Source organism: Zingiber officinale, chromosome 10A, assembly GCF_018446385.1.
Source record: "Zingiber officinale cultivar Zhangliang chromosome 10A, Zo_v1.1, whole genome shotgun sequence".
NCBI classification, from domain to species: domain Eukaryota; kingdom Viridiplantae; phylum Streptophyta; class Magnoliopsida; order Zingiberales; family Zingiberaceae; genus Zingiber; species Zingiber officinale.
In genome coordinates this window covers 99691103-99704075 of record NC_056004.1, presented here as the reverse complement: position 1 = coordinate 99704075, position 12973 = coordinate 99691103, and positions in this window count along the sequence as shown.

Genomic DNA, 12973 nt, shown 5'->3' with positions numbered 1-12973 from the left:
TATTTTACACGGTCGACAGATAAAGACGGGTATTTCTTCCTTAGCTCTATGTAAATTTTTATTGAGCTTAGTGCATGTTATTATGTGATGGTTTAGGCTGCTTTACCTTATATCGTGTTCGTTGGTTATTTTCCTGCTTGATATTTATGCTTGACCCTTGTGATGATCTATTTAATTCTTATACAGTCTACACTTTGGAGTATCTATACTCTGTGGTATTTGTGTACATGTAGAGTGTGTATGGTAGGGGATGGTTCGTTGGCGGTGTTCATATGATGATTGTCCATTTGTATGTCGTGTACACATTTGTTTGGTGATGATTGGAGTTGTGTTGATTGTATATTTGTTGTATATACACGTGTCTGATGTGTTTTTACTGGAGGATACATGTTGATTGTACCTATGTTTTGTGTACATGTGTAGGGGGATTATCGGAGATTTTTGGTTGATTATACATATTTAGTTGTGTATATATATTTGGTGGGATATGTGGATGTATCATGATAATCATACTCATGTTGTGGGGTACTTATATGGATTTAGAGTTTGTATGGATGATGACGGTGTTTGTATCATGATTATATATATATCATGTTCATCATTCATTACATTGCTGACGACTATTGTCTTTCTTGTGGTTGAGAGAGTTGTCAGTCGTTTATAGCTGTCCTTTCGACCACTGATGGAGAGTGGTAGGTAGGAGTGGAGTTAGTCCTATCGTGCTTACTCAGCCGCTCAGTGTTCTGTCAACCTCGACCACTCTGGAGTAGTGTCTTGAGGGTACAGTAGTCAGAGGGCTAGAGATGTGAGTGGTCAGGGACCCTTAGCTATGTAGTTAGATAACTACTTAGTTGACCGCCCGCTTCGGCCGCCTATAGCGGTGCATGTACTGGAGGCTAGTACGGTTTGTCACGGATCCAAGCCTCTCGGCCATACAGGGGTCGTGGTGTCTAGAGAGGTGGCGGGGGTGACCATGGAGCATGCATACGTATTTTTGCATATGATGCGCGGTGCATTTTTGGAGATATTTTTGCATACATGCTTAGTAGATACTAGTAGCATGTGATTATGGTTGTTGCACTTGTTTGAGATATGCTTGTTGCATATGGTTGTCATGCTGCATACATGTCATTTATTTTACATGTATATGTAGTTGTATTTATATTGCACAGGTGTCATGAGTGAGTTTGTTGTAGATCCGGTGAGTTTACTGATCATTGTACCATGTGTCGTTTCCAGATTGGGTATGTGTCGTCCAAAATTTCACATACATTAATTAAATTATACTGACAATGTATTGCAGATGAAGCTTAGGTCGGTACTCCGGACGATGTTGCTTGCTGAGCTGACAAAGATGAGTAGCGTGAGCAGCTTGTAGAGTAGCACCAGAATTGATCAGAAAATTGTTGCTGGCCTCTGACTTCGAGCCTCAATTTATAGGTATGATGGATCTTCGGTCGACCGATCCCTCTGTTCGGTCGACCGAACCAGCTCCGATCCCTTCCAGCTGGAGTCTGACGCTGGCTCGATATTCTGCATTAACTGGACTTCAATGGTTCGGTCGACCGATCCCTCTTTTCGGTCGATCGAATAGGTTCCTTCCTTGTTCGTCGAGATTTGTCGTGATCTGCATTTACTGTGCCTTTAATATTGATGGTTCGGTCGACCGATCCTCGGGTTCGGTCGACCAATCAGTGTATTTTCCTTCTGCATCTGATCGTTGCTGATTAAACTGATTTGTGCTGAGTCATCTTGGTTCGGTCGACCGATCCGGCCAAACCTGCAACACAGTATTAAGCAAAGTATCCCTGCAACACAAAGGTTAGCACAGTAATATATAATGCATGAGTATGACAGTTAGGACTATCTTGATCTCAACTTGGAAACCTTTCCGGTTTCTTTAGTTGGATTAGCGACCTTAGGTTGTTCCCTTTAGGAACCCGACCTCACTGTCGCTCTTCCAGTTACATACCTCAACTTACCTGCCAAACATGATCCTTCAGACATGTTTGGTCTTTTGTCTGCTCAGTATCTGATCGCCTGAAGACTTTTCCTGCAATACCATATTAGCCAACAACAATAATAGTAATACAGAAAACAATGATAAACCTAAACCTAGATTTACCGAAATCCGCTGGTCCGGTCGTCCGCGCGCGGTCGACCGAAAACCATCCGATCAACCTTGCTTGGAGTTCACTCCTCCAAGACTTCTCGTTCCCTAAGGTTATTACCCCCTAGGGTTTTCTCCACTTGGCTTCACTCACCAAGACTCAGTATTCGGCTACCCAGGGATCAAGTCCTCCATACCTAACCACCTCGCTTCCACGACATACCGAGATTTCCCTTACCTAGCCTACAACTAGGACTCAGTATTCGGCTACCCAGGGATCAAGTCCTCCAGACCTATCCACCTGGCTTCCACGATATATCAAGATTTCCTTCTCCTTGCCTAGTCTACAACTAGGACTTCCCTTGATTAAGCTCCATACTTAAACAACTTAAGCATACTTAAACATATTTGTCTGACATTAAAACCTTGGAGGTCGATTGCACCAACACATGTGACTGATGTATATTTTGTATGTATGTATGCTTTGGATTGTCACCGGTATAGGGGAGATGCTGTCAGATTTTTGTCTGGCAGAGACTCCTCTAGGGGCGTGACATACACTCCTTTAAAGAAGAAAAATTTGACCAATTTAATTAATTCAAAATTAAAAACTTAAATTATAAATTATAAATTAAAAAAATTTATCAAGGGTAATTAGGATTAGATTAAAAAGGGACTAAGTTTAATTTGACTTACGGTACCGGTGAAATTTTAGATGATAGTAGGTTAGAGAAGTTTAGTCTATACATGTCTAGGAAGATATGGCTTCGATCTGGTGCATTTGGCTGAGTAGAATTAACTAAAGCTACCCCTTACGGATCCTAACTTGTTAGATCAAGATTTTGTACTAAGTTTATTGAATAGGACTATTTGGAAAACCTCGAAGGCATGGTTATTCTAATGATGTCCAAGTGATTCATCATAGCCCAGAAGTTTATCTAAAAAATATTTATTTGTTGAGTACAAAGCTAAACCTGAATCTAACATAAAGTTAAACTAAACCCTGAAATCGAATCTAACTCATCTTACAAAAATTATAAGTTTCTCTGATTGCAAATTTAGATCGGATGAGATGACTAAGGACTGTTGGATCGAGACGCGCTAGAGGGGGGGGTGAATAGCGCTCGCGGCTATTTTGATCGTATCGGAATCGTAAAACAATCAAAGTAAATATACGCAGCGGAAATAACGAATGCAATCACAGAGGGACACAAGAAGTTTTACTTCGTTCGGAGCCTAAGTCGACTTTTACTCGAAGGCCCGCGATCCTTGATCGCTTTCGGTGGGCAACACTTATAAGTACGAAAAGGAGTACAAGATTTACAATTAGTACAGTAATTAAAAACAAGTATACCGACGACAGAATCGTAATCTCAAAGCTCCTGGTCGTCGTGGACTCGTAACAGCACTTCAGGGTCGTTGATTGAGCAGCACGCAGCACAAGGATCGCTTGGAAGTTGTTATGCTTCAATGCTGCTCGAAGTCCCCTTATAAAGGGCATCCAAGGCGCCTTGAAGGCCTCTGAAGGCGCCTTCAAGGCTCCGAGTCCACCGTGCAGATGAGCGCTGACTAGTTTGCGCTTATCACCTTTGAGGGCGCCTTCAAGGGCCTTCAAGGCGCCTCCAGAGCCAGCTGAGGTGCCTTCAACCCTGTTTCGCGGCCAGGTCAGCTTTTGTACCCGAGGCGCCTTCAAGCTCCATGGAGGCGCCTCGGACACTGTTCATCCGAGGAATTAGGTTGCTCATTTGCACCTGCAAGATACGTTAGTTCCAAACACAATCCTGCAACACAAAGTTAGCACAAAACACATGATAAATAAAGTATAGACAGTCTCCGGACTGTCTGACTTCGGGTTTCCGACCGGAAACCCTAGGTCGACCCGACGCCTACTGTTCCCTCTACGGGGAACGCGTCCTCACCTACTCCACTCAGGAGATTTTACCTGTTGCCAGTCGATCCTCCAGATCGACTGGACTTTTGCTCAGCACCCGACGTTTTCGGACTTTCTGCTGGACATCCGCTTCCCGGCCAATCCAGTCTTTCACCTGGTTCGCGACACCAGGACTTTCCACCTAGGGTTACCACCCCCTAGGACTTTTGCCTAAAGACATCGACCTACCAAGACTTTCCGCATAGGATTACCACCCCCTATGACCTAGGGTTACCGCCCCCTAGGGTTTTCCCTTTGCCTAACCGCAGCTAGGACTTTCCTGACATCCTCAAGTAGACTTGTTAGACTACCAAACATCTTAACTTTGAATTCTTTGCCATTATCAAAACACGAATTCAAAGTTAAGTTATGGCAACTCAAATTCAAAGTTAAGTAAACAAACGAATAGACATTTTTAACACAGGCAAATCTGCTAAGTATAGATGTCCAAAATAACTAAAGCAAATTTGCCTTATATGCTCTCCCTTAACTTTTGCTCCCCCTTAACTTTTTGTTTTTACATTTTTGCTACTTTCCCCCTTTTCCATATATCAAAAATGGGTAATAATAAATGTTTGATTGGGTTGTATATGATTTTACTAAGGTTAACAGGTTAGCTAAGTTCAACAGGGTTTGAAAGTTAATGTCAATTGGAACTTAGTTTCAATAAAGTTTTAAGACAAGGTTATTCATTTAAGTTCAGTTGGTCCTTATGTCCAAGCACAAGACATGTTCAATAGATTGATTTATTAGGTATCAGAGCCATAAAGAGCAAAAACATTCCTTAAGAAGAAAATTGAGTATCCCTTACCAACTGTCTAACCTTTAGTTACTTGCTGATAGTCTACAGGACAATAGCTTTCACTAGGTTAGTCAAGTTAAGTTATTTTGGTCCAGATAGACATGACTAGAGCTGGAGAACTTAACTTGATTAATGTTTATTGCATATTTAACGCCCAGACTCATATTGATGTACAGATATAAGCATTCTTGAGTCTAGGATATACCCTATGCATCTCACGCCGTTCTATGTTTGTCAATCACAATCAAGGTAAACTTAGGTACTTTGTGAGATGCTCTGGTTTAATTCTAGGGGAACATGATATCTAGGGGGAAAAACCTAGGCTAATTCTAAAATTTTGAAAAAAATCTAGGAACTTGGGAATTTTGAAAATTATTTTTCCTAGAATTTGAAAAAAACAATAAGAGTTATTTTAAAAAATAAGAACACTACTCTACCCAACACATTCCTATTTGCCTTCTAAGTGCACTGAACTCAAGTTCAGGTAAGGGTTTTGTAAAGATGTCAGCTAGGTTTGATTTGGACTCAACGTGGTTGAGTGCAATTTCACCTTTAGCTACATGGTCCCTTACAAAGTGGTGTTTTACCTCTATGTGTTTAGTCCTAGAGTGGTGAATAGGATTCTTGGTGAGATTAATTGAGCTGATATTATCAATAAAGACTTGTGTATTTTTATACTCTAGTTGATAGTCTTTTAACGTATGCATCATCCATAGTAGTTGAGATGCACATTCTCCTAGAGCTATGTATTCAGCTTCTGTGGTGGAAAGAGCAACACAATGTTGCTTTCTGCTTGACCAACTTACTAGGCACTGACCTAGAATCTGGCAGCTACCACTTGTACTTTTTCTTTCTAGCTTGCACCCAGCATAGTCTGAGTCAGAATAACCGTAAAGGTCAAAGATGCAAGTTCTTGGATACCAAAGTCCTACATTTAGAGTTCCTTTAATATACCTAAGTATTCTTTTGACATAAGATAGGTGTGACTCTTTTGCACATGATTGGTATCTAGCGCACATACCTACTACAAACAATATGTCGGGTCGACTTGCAGTTAGATAGAGTAAGCTACCTATGGCACTTCTATAGTATTTTGAGTCAACTGGTTTTCCTTCAGGGTCAGAGTCAATGTTTATGTTGGTTGCCATTGGAGTATTTATAATTTTTGAATTTTTCATACAGAATTTTTTAATTAACTCTTTAGCATATTTAGTTTGATAAATGTAGATTCCATCTTTAGTTTGTTTAATTTGTAAACCTAAGAAGAAATTAAGTTCTCCAACCATACTAATTTCAAATTCACTTTCCATTAATTTGACGAATTCTTTTAAGAATTTTGAATTGGTTGAACTAAAGATTATGTCGTCAACATAGATTTGGGCTATAAAGATATCTTTTCCTATAGTTTTCACGAACAAAGTAGGATCGATTTGTCCTTGGTTAAATTCTTTGGATATTAAGTAATTAGATAATCTTTCATACCATGCTCTAGGGGCTTGTTTTAGTCCATATAGTGCATTTTTTAATTTAAATACGTGATTAGGGTAGTCTATGTCTTCAAACCCTGGAGGTTGGCTTACGTAGACCTCTTCCTTGATAAAATCATTTAAAAAGGCTGACTTAACGTCCATTTGGTACAATTTGAATCCTTTATTGGCTGCATAGGCAAATAACATCCTAATGGACTCGAGTCTAGCTACTGGAGCATAAGTTTCATCATAGTCTAAGCCTTCGACTTGACTAAACCCTTTGGCTACTAACCTTGATTTGTTTCTTACTATATCATCGTGATCATCCAACTTGTTCCTAAAAACCCATTTAGTGTCTATTATTGATTTATCTATGGGTTTAGGTACAAGGTCCCAGACTTGGTTTCTCTCAAATTGGGCTAATTCTTCCTGCATCGCAATGATCCAGTCTGGATCAGGCAAGGCTTCTTCTATAGTTTTAGGTTCAATTTTAGAAATTAGAGCAATCTGACTAAGGTTTCTATAGGACGATCTAGTTCTGACTCCTAGGTTTGGGTCACCCAAAATTTGGTCAGGTGGGTGAGAGGTGCTTATTCTAGTTGGTCTTATTTGTGAGTCAGAAACTGGTTCTTCTGACTCATTAAGATTAGGTTGGATTTCATCATCGTCTGCTGCTCTTGGATTAGTGTTAATATTTTCATTTATATTAGGTAAATTATTTTCTTCATCAAATATTACATTAGTTGTTTCTTCAACTTTCAAGGTATTTTGATTAAATACTCTAAAGGCTCTACTGGTTGAGGAGTATCCTAAGAATATTCCTTGGTTAGATTTGGGTGTAAATTTTCCTAAGTAATCTTTAGTATTTAAAATGTGAACTTTACACCCAAATACTTTTAGATAGTTTAGATTGGGAATTTTATTATAGTAGAGTTCATATGCTGTTTTATTGTGAAATTTATTAATTAAAATTCTGTTTTGAATGTAATTTGCAGTATTTATTGCTTCAGCTCAAAATTGATGATTTAAGTCATATTCATTTAACATAGTTCTAGCTGCTTCTTGTAAAGTTCTATTTTTACGTTCCACTAGTCCATTTTGTTGGGGGGTTCTAGGACATGAAAATTCATGTTGGTATCCATTTATTTTACAAAATTGGGTGAACTTATGATTTTCAAATTCCCCTCCGTGGTCACTTCTTATTCTTTTAATTTTAGTATCTTTTTCATTTTCCGTTAAGTTGCAAAAATTACTAAATATTTCATAGGTTTCATCTTTTGTTTTTAGAAATTTCACCCAAGTGTACCTAGAGTAGTCATCAATTATTACTAAGCAATATTGGTTCTTGTTTAGTGATTTGGCTCCATGTGAATCAAATAGATCAAGGTGAAGAAGCTCAAGTATGGTGTTGGATCTTTCTAGGTTAGTTGACTTGTGGGTTGACTTGGTTTGTTTTCCTTTTTGACATGCATCACAGATTGAATTTTCAATAAATTTTAATTTGGGCAAACCTCTAACTAGACCATTTTGACTCATTTTTGAAATAAGTCTTGTGTGTGTGTGACCCAGCCTTCTGTGCCACAGTTGGGTTTCCTCTTGCTATGTCAGGAGACACTTTATTGAGGATATTGATAAATCAATTGTGTAGATGTTATTTTTCTAAGTCCCTTAAGTTTAATTTCTGGATTTTCAATATTTTTAACTAGACATCCAGATTTATCGAAATTAACTAGGTATCCGCTGTCACACAATTGACTTATACTTAGTAAATTAAAGTTAAAATTTTCAACCAATAAAACATTTCGAATAATGAAATCGGAACTAAGTTCAATATTACCTTTTCCGATTACTTTAAGTTTACCGTTGTTGCCGAATGCAACTGATCCTAGACTCTTGTACTTGAGTTTGGTAAACTTCAACTTATCTCCAGTCATATGTCTGGAGCATCCACTATCCAACATCCATTGATCCAATTCCTACACATGAAGTAGTTGAATTGATTTCTTTTTAATGGATTAAAGATAGCGTGATTGAAGCAGACACTATGTTTATTGTCTCCTTAAATTTTCTATTCTATTGTATTCAAGATAATTTAGCAAACACTTATGTTTATTGAGTTTAAGAATAATTTTGAGATTTAAGTTTTTAAAGTAATTTTGAAATTTGAAATTAATTTTGAAAAGATAATTTTGAAATTGATTTTGAAAAGATTTTTAAATAATTTTGAAATTGATTTTGAAAAGATTTTTTAAATAATTTTGAAATTGATTTTGAAAAGATTTTTTAAATAATTTTGAAATTAATTTTAAAAATTTTTTAAAATAATTTTGAAATTGATTTTGAAAAGATTTTTTAAATAATTTTGAAAAGATTTTTTAAATAATTTTGAAATTGATTTTGAAAAGATTTTTAAATAATTTTGGAAATAATTTTTTAAATAATTTTGAAATTGATTTTGGAAAGTTTTTTAAATAATTTTGAAATTGATTTTGGAAAGATTTTTTAAATTGATTTTGGAAAGATTTTTAAATAATTTTGAAATTGATTTTGAAAAGATTTTTAAATAATTTTGAAATTGATTTTGGAAATAATTTTTTAAAGATTTTAAATAATTTTGAAATTGATTTTTAAAAGATTTTTAAATAATTTTGAAATTGATTTTGGAAAGTTTTTTAAATAATTTTGAAATTGATTTTGGAAAGATTTTTAAATAATTTTATTTCTTAGTCATCTCACCCGATCTAAATTGTCAATCAGGGAATCCTATAACCACTTGTTGGATCGAAAAGAATTTAGATATCTCCACAATGACATGATATTGTCCACTTTGGGCCTAAGCCCTCATGGTTTTGCTCTTGGGCTCTACCCAAAAGGTCTCATGCCAATGGAGATATCTTTCTCTTATAAACCCATGATCTTTTCCATGTGTTTTCAATATGGGACTATGTTTGCAACCTTGCAACCCCAACAATCCCCCCCTCAAACAAAGGACCATGGGCTTTCCACGTCCGATCCTTGACCCACCAGTTCTTCCTGCCCCTCGGTCTACCCGACCTACTAGGACTTCCTGCCCCTCGGTATACCCGACCTACTAGGACTTCCTTGCCTAGCCGTAACTAGGACTTCCTGCCCCTCGGTCCACCTGACCTACTAGGACTTCCTGCCTGGTGTCTGGTCCTCTTGATCCGAACATAGGAGCCCCCACTTTCTTTGTTCGAGGTCAATATTGTACTCACATGGTTCAATCAGACCATAACTCTTGTGCACAGTCGGCGGTTAAACCTTCTGGAAGTGCGGGCTCTGATACCAATTGTTGGATCGAGACGCGCTAGAGGGGGGGGGGTGAATAGCGCTCGCGGCTATTTTGATCGTATCGGAATCGTAAAACTATCAAAGTAAATATACGCAGCGGAAATAACGAATGCAATCACAGAGGAACACAAGAAGTTTTACTTCGTTCGGAGCCTAAGTCGACTCTTACTCGAAGGCCCGCGATCCTTGATCGCTTTCGGTGGGCAACACTTATAAGTACGAAAAGGAGTACAAGATTTACAATTAGTACAGTAATTAAAAACAAGTATACCGACGACAGAATCGTAATCTCAAAGCTCCTGGTCGTCGTGGACTCGTAACAGTACTTCAGGGTCGTTTATTGAGCAGCACGCAACACAAGGATCTCTTGGAAGTTGTTATGCTTCAATGCTGCTCGAAGTCCCCTTATAAAGGGCATCCAAGGCGCCTTGAAGGCCTCTGAAGGCGCCTTCAAGGCTCCGAGTCCACCGTGCAGATGAGCGCTGACCAGTTTGCGCTTATCACCTTTGAGGGCGCCTTCAAGGGCCTTCAAGGCGCATTCCAAGGCGCCTCCAGAGCCAGCTGAGGCGCCTTCAACCCTGTTTCGCGGCCAGGTCACCTTTTGTACCCAAGGCGCCTTCAAGCTCCATGGAGGCGCCTCGGACACTGTTCATCCGAGGAATTAGGTTGCTCATTTGCACCTGCAAGATACGTTAGTTCCAAACACAATCCTGCAACACAAAGTTAGCACAAAACACATGATAAATAAAGTATAGACAGTCTCCAGACTGTCCGAGTCTGACTTCGGGTTTCCGACCGGAAACCCTAGGTCGACCCGACGCCTACTGTTCCCTCTACGGGGAACGCGTCCTCACCTACTCCACTCAGGAGATTTTACCTGTTGCCAGTCGATCCTCCAGATCGACTGGACTTTTGCTCAGCACCCGACGCTTCCGGACTTTCTGCTGGACATCCGCTTCCCGGCCAATCCAGTCTTTCACCTGGTTCGCGACACCAGGACTTTCCACCTAGGGTTACCACCCCCTAGGACTTTTGCCTGAAGACATCGACCTACCAAGACTTTCTGCATAGGGTTACCACCCCCTATGACCTAGGGTTACCGCCCCCTAGGGTTTTCCCTTTGCCTAACCGCAGCTAGGACTTTCCTGACATCCTCAAGTAGACTTGTTAGACTACCAAACATCTTAACTTTGAATTCTTTGCCATTATCAAAACACGAGTTCGATCGTCGGATGCTTCCCGCACCAACAATGACTTCAAATCGGATCGAATTGAATCAAATCGAATTAAATCGAATTGAATCAAATCGAATCGAATCGAATTTAATCAAATTAAATCAGATCTAATTAAATTAAATCTAATTAAATTAAAATAAAATTAAATTTAAATGAAATTAAAATGAAATTAAAATAAAAAATAAAAAATATAATAAAATAAAATTAATTGAGTAATCCAAATTGGATTAAGAGTAATCCAAATTATGCTAATTGAGTTGGACTCAATTTGGTTCATGTGTTAAGTGAGTCTAATTTGGACTTAGACTCATTGAATCAATTTAATTCAATGAATAGAGATTCATTAAATTAAAATTGACTTGAAACAATGGTTAGATTTGATCAACCATGGAGAGAAGTGGTCAAGTTTGACTTGACTTGAGAGGAAAATGAAGAGTCAAGTTTGACTTGACTTTATGCCACCTCATTGGTGAGTTGGCATTGAGTGGGCCAATGATGATGCTCCACATCATCATGGTTACTTAAGTGAGATGCCACCTCATGGGAGTTACCAAGAGTTGTGACTCTTGGTATCCCATGGAGGTTACAACCTCCACTAAAGTGGCCGACCACTTTGATTTCATGTGGTGAGTTTCATTTTTTTTGGGGTAACTCCCATCTTCTTCCTCTCTAGCTTTCTTCTTGCTTTCCCTCTCCTCCATTGCTGATCTCTAAGGTTGCTAGCACATCCTTAGAGATTTTTCTCCATCTCTTGCTTGTGTGGATACACATAGAGAAGTGTCTACTTTGACACTTTCGAGATCCGGCGAACCGAGGAAAAGCGGGATTGCGAAGGGCTTCGCATGAAAGGAATATTCCTTCTCCTTTGTAGATCTACTATAGATCGAGGTTTAGAAACTCGTACTCGTAAGTTTTTGAAAGTTTTATCTTCGCAAAGATCCGGTGGCGGGGTTTCGGGATTTCCGCGACGCGAAAAAGCGGTTTTCGCGGCCCGAAAAATCCAACAACCACCCCCTAGGGTTTTCTCCCTGCCTAACCGCAGCTAGAACTTGTCTGAAACACTCAATTAAGTATGTTAGATTACAAAACAACTTAACTTTGAATTCCATTGCCATTATCAAAACAACGGTCGATCGTCGGATGCTTCCCGCACCAACAGTATATTCCTCCAATACTCTCATCTTTTCATATTTTTCATTGAATTCTTTTCTTTTGCTACTACATTCATTTTAATTGCTCTTCTTGCTTTCATTTCAATTCTTGTTGATGAAATCCTTTTGACTCATGTATGCTATATTTATAGTGGTGGACAATTAGAAAATAAGCAAGCTTATGGTAGTAAAATGTTGTGAGTGACATTGAGTGAGCTCCACTTATATGCAATTTTGAGTGTGAGGGCTAGAATAGGTTAATACCTTGTGAGATTGCAACTTGTTTAATTTTTTAATTGGATTGAAACCACCATACCTACTGATTATTGTTTGAATTGTATTCATGATTATTTGTGATCTTTAAGATGACCTTAGTTAAATTCTTTTTACTATCTTCTAGGTATTGCTAGGGGAATTTGTGTGGAGATGATTTTAGGTTTTCTTGACTTGAACGGGACGTCCAAGGCTAAGTGTGGGGGATTTGATAACCATGATTTTGCTATATTATTTTGAATCATAATGCATATTTTTATTGGTCTATTCATAGCTTAATCTCACATTTACATCATATTTCATAATAGCATATGATTTTGGACCTAATTGCAAATTAGCCTATTTTCATGGTATTTAATGCTAATATTTGATTATTATTTTGTAGGCATCAAAAGGGTCATGGACCCGATCAGATCAGGTCACATTTGGGCTCAAATTTAGGGCTAAACGAGACGATCAAGCTTTGGATCGATTTGGACCGTCCATTGAAGGTTGGAGAGATCTGAGCCATCTGTCAAGCATCTAGTCCATTCGACCTAATGAGGAGCATATCTGGACCGTAGATGAAGATCGGTACTGTTGGATCAGATTTTAGGCTATTTCCACCGTTGATCAAGCTTCGAGAATTCTCAGTCGTTCGATCATATTTGGGAGAGTTTAAATGTCGTGAGAAGCTACAGTGTACAGTGGG